A 16,212-nucleotide genomic window follows, 5' to 3' on the forward strand; every position below is an offset into this window, starting at 1 on the left:
CTCCCAGTGGAAGGATAGGGACCACAACCCACCCACAAAACCTTCAACTCAGAATACTATCCTGCCTACAAGATGGGCCGGGACAAAATGGAGCAGATGCTGAGGGAATGGCCAACCAATGACTGGCCCAACTTAAGACTCATCCCCTGGACAAGAACCAATTTCTGACACGATTACTGATACTGTTAGGCTTGCAGACAGGAGCCTAGCATACCTGTCTTGTGAGAGGCTCCATCCAGAAGCTGATGGAAAGAGATGCAGAGACCCACAACCAAACATTAGATGGAGCTTGGGAGACTTATGAAGGAGTTGGGGGAAGAGTTGAAGGGATAGGGGGTTCACAAGAAGACCAAAAGAGTCAACTACTTGTATCCTTGGGGACTCCCAGAGACCAAACCGCCAACCAAACAGGGTCTGCACCTAGGTGTCCTGAACCTATGTAGCAGATGTGCAGCTTGGTTCATGTGGTTCCCCCAACGTCTAGAGTGGGGGCTGTCCCTGACTCCGTTGCCTGCCTGTAGATCCTCTTCCCCTAACTGGGCCCCTTGTCTGGCATCAGTGGGAGAGGATACCCCTAGTCCTGCAGGAACTTAATGTGCTAGGGTGGGTTGATAACAGGGGTGGGGGGCTCCCCCTTCTCAGAGGAGAAGGGGAGGGGTGGGGCGAAGAACTGTGGGGGGGCGACAGGAAGGGGACAACAATTGGGATGTAAAGTAAATTAATTAATTGATGAAAAAGGATGTATTTAATGTCATTCATAAAAGAATGCCATTTTGATTGTGGGATCATTCAGTTCTAACCCTGGGTCAGGAGAACTCTAGCTACCCCATCCCTACCAGCCCTCCACCCCTCATATTGTCAACTTTTAAATTTCGGGAATTCTTGTAAGTGTATGGTTTGTATGTGGTTCAATTTACATTCCTGCAGTAACTGATGGCACTGAGCACATCTTCTTGGGCTCAATTGCCATCTGTAGCTTTTCTTTGGCAATGGGAGTGTTCAGATATGGGGCCTTTATATTGCCTTGTTAGTCTCCCCCATTAGACCGGCTCCTAGGCATATGCACGGGAGACTTTTCTTGATTGACAGTTGGTGAGGGAGGGTCCAGCCCTCTCCCTGGACAATAGCACAGCTGGACAGGTAGCTCTGAGGTGTATAGGAAAGCTAGCCCATCAAGCTGGAGAGAACAAGCGGGTAAGTAGTGATCCTCAGCGGCCTCTGCTTCATTCAGATCCTGCCTTGACTCCCCCTGAGGATGGGGCAGTGGTCTATAACCTGTAACCACGTAAAACTTTCCTCCCCCAGTTGCTTTTGGTCCACATTTTATCACAACAAAGGAGAAGCGAACTAAAGTACCTCCCTCCCCTCCCCTCCTCTTCTCTCTCTTTTCCCCTCTTCTTTTTGAGGTGCCAGGGTTGGAACCTAGGCCTCTCAGGTTTCACACTAAGTCATACCCAGCCCTTCCATATCTTAAGAGTCAGTTGCCAGGTCCCAAAGAAACTCAGGACAAATACCTAAATTTTCAGTAGTGGTAGATCTAGTCTATTCTCTCTCTCTCTCTCTCTCTCTCTCTCTCTCTCTCTCTCTCTCTCTCTCTCTCTCTCTCTTTCTCTGTTGCTGATTTCTTGTCCATCATACTCTAGAAGCATGATGGGTCTAGTCTGTGGGTACACAGAAACACTTCTTTGGACTCTTCTGGGCTCTTCCGGATGTGTTCACGCACTTGTGTCCATGAGTTCCTGTGAAGGTGTGTGCACACACACCTCTGTGGTTTCCTGTGGAGGTGTGCACACACATTTCTGTCCGGGGTTCTGTGGGGTTGGCTGTGTATGTGCATATGGTCCCTGGGGAGCCATGCAAGTACACATTTTTTTTTAAAGTTACCATAAAGAGATCATGTGGCACATTCCATTTCAGTAAGTACTTACAGCTGTCCGCTGGACGCTGGCTCTGTACTAGGGCTGGGAGTGAACATGGCCTGTGTCTGCAGAGATCAGGAAGTAGACAAGTAAACAGACATTTTAGAGTACGTGTGGAAAAAGGGAGCGTGTCCATGTACACCTCCTGACACACTGTGTGTTGGTTAAACGTTTCTGCTACAGTTTCTGGAATGCTCTTCAGCTGGGCTGGTCTCTGGCGTGATATTATAAACTGTAATGAGCAGACTCCAGCCTGGGACGCTGACAAGCAGATGTGTCTTCCCAGCCCCATAGCTGCGATGTGATGGCGGTGACAGCTCGAATCTCCACCAAGGGTTCTGATGCTAAGGAAGGGGCACATCAGAAAGCCACATGGCTCCCGTGCACCACAGGATCTCAGGAGATGCCCATCACTGGTTCCTGGATGCTTGCCGGGACTGCATCATGACGCACGTGGAAATAATTTTGCCACATTTGCACCATCATTAACTTTCAATCACGGTCAATTTTAGACGAGGTTCTTAATTCCAGGTTTTTTGTCGCTGTCACAGTGATGGAGAGGGCTCTGTTTCTAGCCCCAGGGGATGGTGATGGGGCCCTCCCTCGCCCCCATGGAAGAGGGCTCTCTGCCACAGCTGGTAATGGAGTTCATCGGCTAGAAGCTTGCCAGGGATTTTGATGTGATGTGTAGCAGCTTGCTCCATCCAGGGAGCCTTCGAGTTGCTAAACTTAAGAGGCAGTTCCGCCTCATGCTTGGCCCCTATAGAACCATCATCAGATCTTCTTTGGGAGAAAGAGGCACTGTGAACACCCTGTGGAGATCTTATAAAGTGGGTTTCAGAAAGCAAAATGTTTTGCATCCAGAAACTTCCATCCTTGCCACACGCCCAGTGTTCAGTGAGAACGTAAGGGCATGTCTTCTCCTGGCTTTAGCTATAACCAGACTGATATGAATGCCTCTCGGAGTCAGGGTTATCAGGGGTCATCACAGATATGCATTCGCCTAATACAAACACAGAGGAAGTGGCTCTCCATGGCCACACAAAGGAAATGGATGTGGCCATTGAAAGCTACCCCTTGTACCCGTGACTTCTGCTCCCTGGATGATGCCCACGTCAATGGGTCCCTCTGGGGAATTGAATATGCCTTTCTGGGTGTTCCTGCCTCCCTGCTTCAGGTACAGGCTTCTCATGACCTCTTTCAGAGCATCCCCACCAATCTTAGTGATTCCCCAAGTCCACTCTCCTCATCTCCTTCTGGTCGCTCAGGCAACTGGAAGCCAGATTCAGTCTGTCTTGCCCATTCTATGGCTGTCGGGGGAGAGCTCACGCCCAACCCCTGTGCAGCCACCATGAATGGCCCCAACGATTCTATATGAATCTGCTTGAGGCAGTCACCAAGGAAGGCCTGAGTCAGAGCCCCTTCTGTTCTGTACTTGTGCCCCTTCGTTCGTGTCGTGTCTGTGGTGTATGCAGTGCATGTGTCGCAACCCAAAATATGTGGTTGTCATGAAGTCCTGCTGCCTCCTGGATCCTGTGCTGGGAACAGTGGCCGAGGATTCAGGCTTGCTGGGAGTGGAGCCTCCTGCACTACTGCTTCTGGGCTTTGTGGCTCAGTGGTAGAGCAGATAGATGCTTAGCCCTGGTCCTATCCCCAATATTGCAAAACCAAACGTAAGAGTCTTGAGACGTGTCTCGTTTACTTTCTGGCTTACTGGTTTATGACATGTTCATCAAGAGCTGGAGCAGCCTAGAGGGAGGTCAGGGGATATTGTATGGTTTGTACAGTGTGCACGAAGATGCAGATGCAGCTTGTGTGGTCCAACAGAGGCTAAATGGGTAGAAATGTACAGGTCCAGCTAAACTGTCATCCAAGATATGCAAACCGAAAGGCTGCTTGGTTGGCATGCTGTGAAGTGTAGTAGAAGTGTCCCCATCCATAGGAGAGCCGTAAGTGCTACAGCTACCCTTTCAACTCCTCCTACCATGAGTGGGAGGGTGTTTGGGCTGCTTACTTCATACACAGATTTCTCAAGGCTCTAGGATATTGGCCCTGTGCCCAGGGCCATGTGTAGCCAGGGGAAGCAGAACCTTCCAAGCCTCTGGATTCCTTTTCTAAGCAGAGGCGAGGGACTCACTAGAAATATGTTGGATTTACACCAAAACCCTCTCAAGTGCTACATTCTTCTAGGCCATACTATGCTTAGAAAACACATGCCAACAGCTGCAGAGACCTGTTCTAGAAATCACCAAATGTTGTTTTAAAAACGCCTTAAAATATCAAGTCTTAGGCCTTCAGAGCACAAATGTGATGAATCTTCTTCCACTGCCTAATATGTTGGCTCCATCTGTCTAACCGGCTGCCCTGGGCCCCAACTGGGGACACACTGGAAGATTCTTAGGTCTACAAGATTCTCAGCAACAGTGACTTCCAGAAGTGACAAGGACTGACCACCCTCAAAGTGGCAGTGACCTGTCAAGAGATTGTGAAGATCACAGCTGTGCATGGGACCAGGTGTCTGTCCCCACATACTTGTACTAGGCAGGGCCTAAGTGCTCAAGGTGAGCCTTTGCACAGGCCTGGGTTCTCTGAGAGCAGCTGTCTGAGTTTGTGGGCCCTGCCTCTGCCTCCAGAGGTGTTTAGTTTAAGCTATGACATTCCCCAGTGTATTCTCTTTTTAGGTGTCGTTGCTGTAACAAAATATCTGACAGCTTAGGGAAAGAAGGGTTTATTTGGGCTCATGGCTTGAGGGTACAGTCCCTCATGTCTGGGGAGGCGCAGTGACAGGAACTGAGATAGCTGGTCATATAGCTTCCACAGCCAGGAAGCAAAGAGATGAATGCTGGTGCCCAGTTTGATTTCTCCTTCTTATTTGGCCTGGGTTCCCATCCCATGGGGTGGTAGCTGCCCATATTGGTAGGGTCCTTCCTCCTCGATCACACTTCTTTGGAATCCTCTTCACAGAGACACCTAGAGGTTTGTCTCCCAGTCAGTTCTACATCCCTCAACTTGATAGGATTAAGTACCATACCCCGTGACTAGGCTTTTGGGGTGTCGGGCTTTCTTCAGACGCTTAAGCTGTGAATGTTGAGTCTCTCGTTGGGGGGGGGTTGGCTGGTTACCCTCTTTTTCCTTTCTTTGATGTGAATTTTTCTTATTTAAGGGAAAGAAGCAGCTTAATCAGGAAGAAAACTGGACAGTCAGCTTTTCACTGCTGTAATAGACCCAGGAGTGCCAGCCTCTAACGGGAAAGCATGATTTTGGCAGTGGTGGTCCATGGTCAGTGGACTGTTGCTTTAGCCCGGGGAGGCATCCTGGTGGGAGACGAGCACAGAGAAGAGCCAAAGTGCTCACCTCAAGGGAGGAATCAAAAGACAAAGAGCAAAGAGCGAAGCTCCCATAATTCCCTTCAGGAGTGCACTCCAATATCCCAAGGACCTCCTGCCAGGCCCCACTACCTAAGAGCTGCTTTACTTCCCACAGGCCCTCCCTGGGGACAAAGTCTTTACTATGTAGGGCTTGAGAAGGTGTTCAAGACGCAGACTGCAGTAAAAGTCCCACAAGATACCCCTAGTGGGCACTTCTGCTGCAGGAATTTCAGACGGTCACTTTGACCTGTGGTCCATCTATGTGGCTATCCCCATGCTGGGGCAGCTAGTCAGACACAGGACACAGAGTGGGAGGAGGAGGTCCAAGAGAAGCATTTTGTGCCTGAGGCTGCAGGCATCCCAGGGCAGCCTTTCCAGGAAGTCAGGCCTCTTCTATAAGACAGCTGAAATGTTACACACACACACACACACACACACACACACACACACACACACACCACGCTCCGTGGTGGCTTGCATATGCTTGGCCTAGGGAGTGGCACTATTTGGAGGTATGGCTTTGTTGGAAGAAGTGTGTCACTGTGGGGGTGGGCAATGAGACCCCCCCTCCTAACTGTGAGGGAGCCAGTCTTCTGTCTGCATTTGGATGAAGATGTAGAACTTTCAAAGAATGGGATGGCAATCCTCCTTTTCCCACCCATGCAGGGGAGGGGGACAGATAAATAAATAGGGAGTCTGCTTCAGTTGGAATCCAAAGCTCATCTTCCTGAGCAAACCAAAGGCCACAGCTCCCAGCTGACACTGTTTACCACTTTCTCTTCCAGCATGCGCAGCCTGCCCCTGCCCAGTGCCAGGCCCCTCAGTTCTGACATGACAGCTTGTTTCCAATAGAAACTATCAAAGGCAGTGAACATATGGCCATCTGGTGGGATCTGGGAGGATGGGGAGGGCCTGAGAGCCAGTTAAGGAATTTTCTAGTTTCAAAGTGGGCTCAGCAACTCTCATCCACCTGCAGGAGATACCCCAGGCGCTTCTAGCGTTGAAGCGTCTGAGCAGAAACGGCACCACGGCTTGTCCAATTACCTCTCATTGCCAGAAATAGATCTGAGAAACACCAGCTCTTTCAGGTAGGAGCCCATGAGCGTCAGGTTGAACAGCAGTAGCAGAGAAAAAAGAAGAAGAAAAAAAAGAACCGTGTAATTTCATTAATAATTTTACTTACAGTGTCTATTAAGAAAGAGCAATGGGTGAATTAAAATTCAATCAGGTTTTGAAAAATGAAGAGTAAATAATATTTGCGAAGGATGGCTGGATGGAAAAGTCTACAGAGACCCGCCCATTAAAACACACATTATCCCTTAAACAGAGTCAATGTAGAAATGCAATTTTCTACAGATCAGTAACGCTCATACATTTATTTTCTGCTGGCTGATTTTGATTTATGGGGTTCTTTCCCAGCTTGTTCTGAGTTTTTTTTTTAAGTGCTGGTTTGGTGCCTGTGAAAGGCAGGTGACTGATGGAAGGCCAGGCTCTGAGTTATCTGAGCTCCATGGCCTCCGCTAGACACCACCATTTCCCCCAAGAGCCTGTGGAAGGGACAAGTAGCGTCTGTCACCTCCTCTTTCATCTGGGGACAGTCTTTGTGAGTGGCAGTTGGGGGCAGTGGGAAGGGGACCCAGATTTGGGGTTACCAGTCACCAGTGGGGAGTTTCTAGGTGCATCAGCTTGGCAAGCCGAGCCTTGGTTTTCCCATCTGTGGGAGGCGGGAGTCTATATCAGCTCGTTGGCTGATATAACCAAGTGCCCGGATGTGGCACAGCAGCAGGAGGGCACCAGGTCTCTCTTCACTGCTTGGGGCTGGAAGCTGGAGAACACAACGATTCCAACATCCCTCGGCTGTTCCCATCACTCCCTCTGCCTGTCTTAGGATATGTACCTACTGTTTTGTCTTAGATAAAGATGTCTGGAGTTTAGGGCCAGCTCACCTTGAGATCTTAAGTGACACATAGAAAGTCTCTAGGGCACACTCAGGTCCTGGGCAGATAAGCAGTTTGGGGCACTACTCTATCTATCTGGTAGGACTCCAGATATTGCATTGCCTTGGCCCAGCCAGACTAGAGAGCAGATCCCCAGTCATCCCAGGATACCCTGAGGTGAGTCCTATAGACAGGTGTTGGGCAGTTGGGGCAGAGGGCAGAAGCTTAAGACTTGATAGGAAAGAGTCTCAGGCTTGGAAGGGTGGGCATGTTCAGGTGAGCTGGGTATCTGTCCATGGCTTGTACGTGTGACTGTGCTCAGGGGCTATGCCTGTGTGCATTCAACTGCCCAGCCTCCAAACCTTTAGAGTACTTGCAGCAAGTGAAGGGATGAGAGACCCAAAAGAGCTAGTAAGAGGCTTTAATACCCTGAGGAGCTGGACAGGGTGACCCTTACCTGTGTGGGAGATGGTCCTTCCGACACACTGGGCTGCTGCCATGAACCAAGTTGGCAATGGTTCTGAGGTCTTGAAACTCAATTGTTTTGAGTTTGACAAGATAGGGAAGTCAGGGGAACTATGTAAATATAGTTCCTAAGCCACAGCTCGCATTCATCTCTGCAAAGATGATGAAAGGAGACCTCTTTGGGTCCTCTTCTGGGGTTGTTCATTATCACAGAGTGTGTGGCCCTGATGCCTGGCTTCCAGGTAAAGGCCTTGCAGGACTGGGGCCTCCAGTGCTACCTGCCCATAGCTGCTGTCTAGTGCTGGGGCCCACGGCTCAGTGTGCGTGAGGAGGTGGCTCTGTAGAAACTGCAGGATATGAATCTGGTCACAGCAGAGACTCTGGCCTATACCAATGTTCTAATATGACAAAGGGCACTCCTCCCTGTGCCCCAGCAATGCTTATGACAGACAAAAGTGGCTACTAGAAGCCCAGACCTCCGCCTCTGAGTAGTTTGACTTTGGCCAAATAAAGTCACGTTCTCCTGGGAAGCCTGAGCAACATGTCTCACAGGGATGAGAGTTGTAGGGGTTTAAGAGAGACGATGACTCATGCAGGGGCCTCAGTGGGACCTCAGTGAGCAGGTGGCAGGAGAGGACTTGCATGGCTTTGTGACAAGGAGATTCATTCTTGATGTTCTGTCCAGTTAGTGAGCAGAGCTACAACCTGGTGTCCCAGCTAAACCATTTCTGGGAAGGCCCAGCTAAGCTATGCAGAGGGTGCAGGGGCCTCTTTAACATCTCTCCTTAGATTCCTCTAAATGCCAAGTGTTTACAGGGCAGGTTATGACAAATACCAATGTCCATTCTGAGCCAGACAGATCCTGGCCCAGTTGTGTATACCATAAGACCCTGCCCTGCCCAGGGAATGGAAGCTCTTGTTTCTTGCCAACTCCTGGCTTCTCTCACTGAGGAAAGACTGTGAGCACCAGAATATGGGGTCACGTGGGTCATTCATGTTCCTGCTTCTCCCCTTTTCTTATCTCCTGTCCTGCCAGCTAGGGGAGGATCCACTCCAGATTCTTGGTTCTCCAGAGAGAAGGATGGGGTCCAGACAGATCCATGACTCTTTTGCCTACTTGTGGGACCCTTTTCCTCCTATTGGGTGGCCTCACCCAGCCTTGATGTGACGTTATGTGCTTGGTCTTAGTGTAGCTTGTTATGCCCTGTTCGGTTGGTATCCCTGGGAGGCCCGCTCTTTTTCAAGAGAGGAGATGGAGAGGGGGTGGATCTAGGGGCAGCAGAGGAGGCAGGGGAGGGGCAAAGTGGGGGGAGGGGAGGAAAGGGGAAACTGCAGTCAGGATATAATATACAAGAGGAAAAAAAAAGAGGGTATGTCTACCCCATGCCGTAGGTCAGGCAAAGAATACCTGAGTATCCAAGGCTTGCTTGCTTCGAAGATGGAGAAATAGGGGGTCTTGGAAGGAGGCAGCCTGGTGGTTTTATTTAAAATTTTTCTTTGGAACACGGGGAAGCCCTTGTTCAGAATAAGATGAATACTGGAAATGTCTGGCTAGAATCCACACACACCCCTAGGGGGCTGTGTGGAAAGGTCTCACCAGCCCTCCCACGGGTCCTTCCTTGTCCCATGTTCCCATGTGGAAGTGGCATGCTATGGTTTTCAGGGGCTTTCCTGTGTCTCTTCACACAGCCTGTGAGTCTCCCTGATGGCACCGCCTAGTTTTCCAGGGGGAGAATGCTTTCTCCCAGCCGGGGAGAAGGCCCCACACAGTCTTCATCTGGAGCTTCTGACATCTGTGTCTCAAGGGGAGGGACATCTGTGGAGTTGCCGAGTCAGAAGACAAATGGGTTTGTGATTTACTTTGGCTGTTCTGATTGTTCCCTGCATGAGAGCGGGGCTGCTAATGTCCCCACTACAGCGCGTAGTGGGGAGGTCCTTGAAAGAGCCTGACTGGTAAACAGTCGTCCATCGTTTCCCTCTGCATCTGGGTGGCAGGTGAGGCTTCCCAAGGGAGGCCCATTGGGTACCTGTAAGAATAGACTCTGTGATTGGCTATGGCGTTCTTGGTGAGAGCTCTTGGATCTGGCCAACTCCTGCCCCACCTGGGTAGATGGGGACACTGAGGCTCAGGCAGGCTAAGTGTGTGACCTGCACCAGGGATGGGCATCTTTAACTCAGGGCAAGGCACTGCCCATGGCCCCATAGATACCTGAGTCAGTGGGACACTGCTTCACTGATGTGTCCCGCACCAAGGCCTTCAACCCTGGGGCCTCCAGAGTGAGGGGTAGCCTGCTTCATGCTGGAGGGAAGGGGTCATTTTGGGAAGCTAGAACTCATGCTTCCCTGCCCCAGATGTGGCTACCTACCTGGGAGGCTGTAGCCATTTGTACCTTAGGCAGGCTGCCATCTGCAGAACATGGTTGTGGGCCTCTCTTTGCTTAACTAGGCCATGTCTAATTCCCTCTGGCCCAGCCAGGCCTCAGGAGAGCCTAGTAGGCCCAGAGCTTCTGATTTGCTAGGAATTTGGAGCGAGTACGCTTTCTGGTTAGTACCATCCAAATGCTCTCCAGTCTCCTCTAGTGTGTCCGTCTCTGTCCCCTTCCCCAGGGACAGCAGTTCATGAGTGTCACACATTTGCACAACCATTCTCTGAAGGGCTGCGACCTTTTGATGAAGTCACAATGGAGCAGGAACTCCTGTTTAATTTTAGAGACTGGTCTAGCCTGAACATCTGTGGGACAGAAGTAAGCATTAGCTTCATAGAGCCCTGGGAACCCCTCCTGCTGAAGGTCAAGAGAGCCAGGCCTTTCTAGAACCAGACGGAAGGGGTGGAGACTTCCTTGCAGAAGCACTTGCCTTCCCAGCAGCTAGGGGCTTGTGACTTGCTGTGGGAAGCACCCTTTCGGGAGGGTTCCACAGCCTCTCCAGAATATCATGCATGGAGACCTGTGAGTGTAGCCACTGTTCCCCATGTTGTAGCAGCTACATTCTGGCCACCGCCCTGCTTAGAATCTTTAAGCCAAAAGCAGAGTTATCATTGCTGGCGTCTGGGAATGCAGGCACCACAGATGTGGACTCTGGCTGCCTTCCCATCGGGGGGCCTGTGCCTAGTGTGTTAAGACCTTTTGCAGTATCTCCCCGTCCCCCCTTTGTTGTCAACATCAGCCCACTTTGCACTCATCTACTCACTCAAATTCCAGCATTGTGCTTCCTGTGTGACCTCAGGGGCATGGTTTTGTCTCTATTCCCCCACTTAGTTTATCTGTGAGAGTGGTTACTCTGCCTACCCATGGGGCTGTGTGGGGGTGCATATCATGCGTGGGGTGGAGACTTCAGGGATTGACTTGCTGCTGTTGAAAAGGTTTTCTCATGGCTTGCTCTCCACACCAGCGTCTTTCCTCTCTGCCACCTCTTCTGAGGGCCAGTACATCACAGAACGGGGACCTGAGAGTGCAGATCCATCAGTGACCTTGGGCTGAGCCACCCAAGCGTGTGGGTTCTGAAGGGGTGGCAGGATGGGCAGGTTACAAGTAAGTTGGTCTGCCTCATCTGAGCTGGTCTTCGGTTGATTAATCTGCTCAGCAATTACTGATGTGCTGGCACCTGGCTAGGCTCTGGAGATGGTGGGGTGCAGAGGCAGATGTAGGTCCTCACTCTTGGAGCACTCAGCCTAAGGGAAGGCTTCCTGGAGGAAGAGAGCTGAGGAGAAGGTGATACAGGATAGGAGGGAGGGTCCAGGATGTTATGGTGTGTATATGCTTGGTCCAGGGAGTGGCACCATTAGAAGGTGTGGCCCTGTTGGAGTAGGTGTGGCTTCATTGGAGTAGGTGTGTCACTGAGGGCATGGGCTTTAAGACCCTCATCCTAGTTGCCTGGAAGTCAGTCTTCTGCTAACAGCCTTCAGATGAAGATGTAGAACTCTCAGCTCCTCCTGCACCATGCCTGCCTGGATGCTGCCACGTTCCCACCTTGATGATAATGGACTGAACCTCTGAACCTGTAAGCCAACCGCAATTAAATGTCCTTTATAAGATTTGCCTTGGTGTCATGGTAAACCCTAAGACACAGGCATGTGAATCATATTCGCAAAGGCCCAAGTGACAGCTATTGTAATGAGGTCTTGGGAGAGGGGCTGCCTGTTAGAGGCTAGCCCACCAGGGATGGAGCAGTAATGATGAGGATAGGGAGGACCAGGCCTTCAGGGAGACAGAGCAACAAGCCAGCTTCCTTCTGAATATGAGTGTCAGAGGTGAGGCATTCACCTACATAGACAATTAGATCTGGAAAGCCAGGTGACAGGTGCCAGACTAAGGGTAATGAGACCTCAGGCTAGGCCACATCAAGGGTGGGCTGTCCTGCTTGGGTAGGAAGATTTGATAATGCCCCTGTGGTAAATGGGCCATTGACTCTGGCCCCTTACTTTCCTTGGATGATTTTGACTGCTGGAGTCAGGAGGCCCATTTCCTTCCTCTTCCCTCTCCCTTCTGCTGTCCTGCTGACTTGTGGTCTCTGTTGCTTGACAGTGAACTGGGCCTGCGAGTTTGTTGGTTTTTGTTTTTCTTTCTGATTATTCTTGGCTCCGGGAAGGCAAACTGCTTCTGAACCTCTCTCTGCTGGATATTTTGAAAGCGTGGACCTCTGTGGGAGTTTCCTGGTTTCTAGACCTAATGCCACTGAGGAAGCTGCATGTGCTTTGATGAGCAGAGGGGTGAAGACCAGACTTAGAGCCGCTCTTAATGTCTCAGGGCTTCTCTGCAAAGTGCTGGTTTCTTGACTCACCACACTGTGTTAAAATAAAACCTTGGGGTAGAGCAAGACACTAAGACTCTTCCCTGAGCAGTGATGGTCTGGTGTGCCCTCCAGCAGCATCCTGGGAACAGCTGGCCGGGTAAGCAGCTGCTGGTGGAGTATGAGGAAGGTCTCAGTGCACTTGCTTGACAGTCATGCTTGGCCAACCCCAGAGCCCCAGTGTCAGGTTATTCATGAAGGAGTCCTACAGAAGGAGAGGAGACAGGCTCAAAGGGCTTATATTGCTAGCTGGGTTTATTACCCCCTCCACCATAATGTTGGCCAGGCCCTGTTTTTTATGGGGTTTACAATCCAGTCCCATGACCTCAGAGCCTCCATAACTGGATGTCATGGTTGACTTCCAGAGTGACAGTGCCTTGGAGGACCATCAGAATCTTTATGTCCTGTGTTGGGAAAGTGAGGTCACCAGAGTTGGGGATGAGGATGACCGGGGAAAGCCTGGGCTTGGGCATGAGATGTGTGCTGTTGTGTACGACGCCAGGTGGGCCTCTTAGATTGGTACCTCAGTCTCCTCAGGATTAAGAGGGAGCAGTTGTCATGATCTTTTCCTGTGAGGTGTCATTGAAGGTCACATGGGCTTTTCGTGCCATGCAGTTGGCAGAATAGGCACCCAGCACCCTTGAGATAATCACAAAATGGGGACCAGTCCCTAAAACCAAGAAGACCAGAAGTGAGGAGATACAGGGTGGCAGGAAAGAGTGACTAGTGTCCATCGCCACTGTTTCAGGGAGTTTTTATATCCTGCTTGGTGGTTCCTGCACTCTGGGCAGGGCTCCTGTGGGCTAGGGGTGTGGAGAGCCTCAAGCAAGAAAAGTCTCTCATCCCTATCTCCTTCCTGCTCAGTTCAAAGTGCCCAAAGCTGTGGGGACCGCACCCATGCTGTGGACGGCTCTGGGGAGGCTCCCGTTTTAATCAGGTCTCCTGAAGAGCATGCTGCAGTTCTGAGCTCCTTGAAACCACTTCTGATAAAAAGCTGGTGAAATGCTTTTGGCACGACAGGAAGGAGCCCGCTAGCTTGAGAGGACCCAGAATGGGTCCTGGGTTTGGCCCATAGTATGTGTGGTTCACCGCTGTCAGGGTGTAGTTTAGCCATGCCTGTGGCTATGGCTCTGGGTTCTCTTCAGTGCATTGTTACCACAGATCAGGAGACAGGGGACATGGGATTGGGTAGTGTGATGATTTGTATATGCTTGGCCCAGGGAGTGGCACTATTAGAAGGTGTGGCCTTGTTGGAGTAGGTGTGTCACTGTGGGTGTCACTTTAAGACCCTCATCCTAGCTGCCTGGAAGTCAGTATTGTGCTAGCAGCCTTCAGATGAAGATGTAGAACTCTCAGCTCCTCCTGCACCATGCCTGCCTGGATGCTGCCATGTTCCCACCTTGATGCTAATAGACTGAACCTCTGAACCTGTAAGCCAATCCCAATTAAATGTTGTCCTTATAAAAGTTGCCTTGGTCATTGATGTGTTTATAAAAAGATAAAGAGAGAGGAGGAGATATGTTTTGGTGGATGTGTGATGAGGTGTGGGAGAAGGGAGTGCCTCTGAGGGTCAATGCTAAGGCATCCCTTCCCCCTGAGGGACCAGCCACATGGTATAGTATAAAATAAAGTTTATTCCAGGCATGAGGAGGGGAGTTGAAGCGGGGCGGGGGGGAAGATAAGAGAACGGGGAGAGAATGGGAGCAAGAAGGCAAGAGCAAGAGTGAGGAGTTGTTGCTAGGTAGCTGTGGGGCGGGGCTTAGATAAAAGGCTAACAGTCATGGCATCTGTTCACAGCAGTAAAACTAAGACAGGTGGGATCTTAGGTGGTGACTTCCTTGCTGTGTGGCTTCCCCAACCCCACATTGTCTCAGTGGTCTCCTGGTTGGAGTCCCTAGCAAGATAACCCCAGGCCTCTGACTTGGAGGCCCAAAGTTCACTGAGAGTTAAGAGGAAGGTGTCACAGGGACTCTGTCCCCCTAAACAAGGGCAGGATGGTGTGTCCTCTTCATGAAAGTAGGGTTGACTTGTAGGCAGTCAGAGTCAAGAAGACCCCGTCTGGCCTCGCTGTATTGGTTTATTACTTAGGCCCTGGCAGCATGTTTGTTACACGGTATGCACATGCCAGGGCTGTCCAGTTCTCACAGTTATGCTGACAAGGACCGAACTATGGGTTTTGTGTTATTGGGGGAACATGGGGAGCAGAACCAAGTGCAGGCGTCTGGAAACCTTTTTGGAGGCAGTATGGTGTAGACAGAGATCTGAAGACTAATGGAATAGCCAAGAAATGGGGTATAGTGTATTAAATGGGGTATAGTTCTATTGCTAGGAGAGACACCATATCCAAGGCAAAAGGAAGCATTTAATTGGGGGGTTTGCTTACAGTTTCAGAGGGTGAGTCCATGATCATCATGGTAAGGAATGTAACAAGCCGGCAGCCAGGCATGGTTCTGGAGCAAGAGTTAAGAGCGTGCATCCTGATCTGCAGGCCAGATGCAGAAACAGAGAGAATATATGGGTATGAGCACAAGTCTGGACCTGCTCTGGGCTTTTGGAATCTCAAAGCCCAACCCCAGTGACACACCTCCTCCAACAGGGCCACATCTCCTAACCCTTCTTCCTAAATAGTCTATCAACTGGAAACCAAACATTCAAAACTACGAACCTATGGGAGCCATTCTCATTCAAACCACCGCAGGTAATGGAAGAGCAGAGGGTGCCAGGCAGGGCACAACAATTGCGAAGGTCTGGCTGGCCTAAGTATGGCAAGATACATGATCCAGAGTGCCGACAGTCCTCAGCAGGGAGAGGTGGCACTGTATACAGCAATAGAATCTAAGTGGGTAGGCTGGAGTTCCGGGAGACTGCCCACCTTTCAGCTTCTCAGCCTCAAGGGACTTGATCTCAGGTTGGAGGGTGAGCCCCACCTGGTGGCCTGGGCTATGGACCAGGAGAGGGTGATGATTTCATTCTGAACAAGTAGGTAGAACTGACATTGAGGTCCCTTCCAGCTGTCACACTCCAGTTCCTCGGAAGCCCCCTGGGACAGCAGACTATATGAAATATAAATCAATAGGTTAAGACCACACTTGTCTCCCGTCCAGCACGGCCCTGTCACTCTGCCTGCCTCCTCTGTGTTTGGAGGATCATCTCTGACTTGGGCAGACCGTGGGCTGATGGGAGAAAATCACTTTGTTCAGAAAGAGGTAGAGCCAATCTTGCCTCCATTGACAAGGCTCCGCTTTTCTCTTTAATCATCCCTGCCTCTCGGCTATGTGCTGTCCCAGCTCACTGACACCCCCTCCTCCTATCTCACCGCTCTAATCATCAGGGAAAAACAGATACTTGATCAGTCAGCCTCTTGGGACCTGGTGCCTGGAAAGTTCTGCTCTTGATGAGGGAGGAACCGAATGGTGAATGTGGCCAGTGTGGTAACCCAAATTAAGGAGGCTAAGGGCTTCTACCAGAACCAAGTGTGTCCAGGTTCGCCTCCCAGGGTTCCCATGACAACGGGGCTGTTAGGTGTTGGTAATATGGACTGGCAGTAAATGAAATGGAATTTGATATACATGAGAATCCAACCGCTAGCAGAATAATTGCAGATCAATCTCTGTCTCCCCCTGGGCTGCCTGACCATCTCTCTCTCTCTCTCTCTCTCTCTCTCTCTCTCTCTCTCTCTCTCTCTCTCTCTCTCTCTCTCTCTCCCACCCCCCAGCATGGGTTTTGAAGAACATT

General features: G+C 50.6%; 1 protein-coding gene across 14 annotated transcripts in view; it reads left to right on the forward strand.

Moving 5' to 3' along the window:
• Positions 1 to 16,212, forward strand: part of Sorcs2 (sortilin-related VPS10 domain containing receptor 2) — a 363,891-nt gene that overhangs the window by 133,972 nt on the left and 213,707 nt on the right. The window contains exon 1 of one of the 14 annotated variants that reach the window (XM_087583148.1): positions 11,487 to 11,688. The gene's annotated coding sequence lies outside the window, so the exon portion shown is untranslated. 14 annotated transcript variants of the gene reach the window in all.

Source organism: Rattus norvegicus, chromosome 14 (assembly GCF_021556685.1).
Source record: "Rattus norvegicus strain SHRSP/BbbUtx chromosome 14, alternate assembly SHRSP_T2T, whole genome shotgun sequence".
NCBI lineage: Eukaryota > Metazoa > Chordata > Mammalia > Rodentia > Muridae > Rattus > Rattus norvegicus.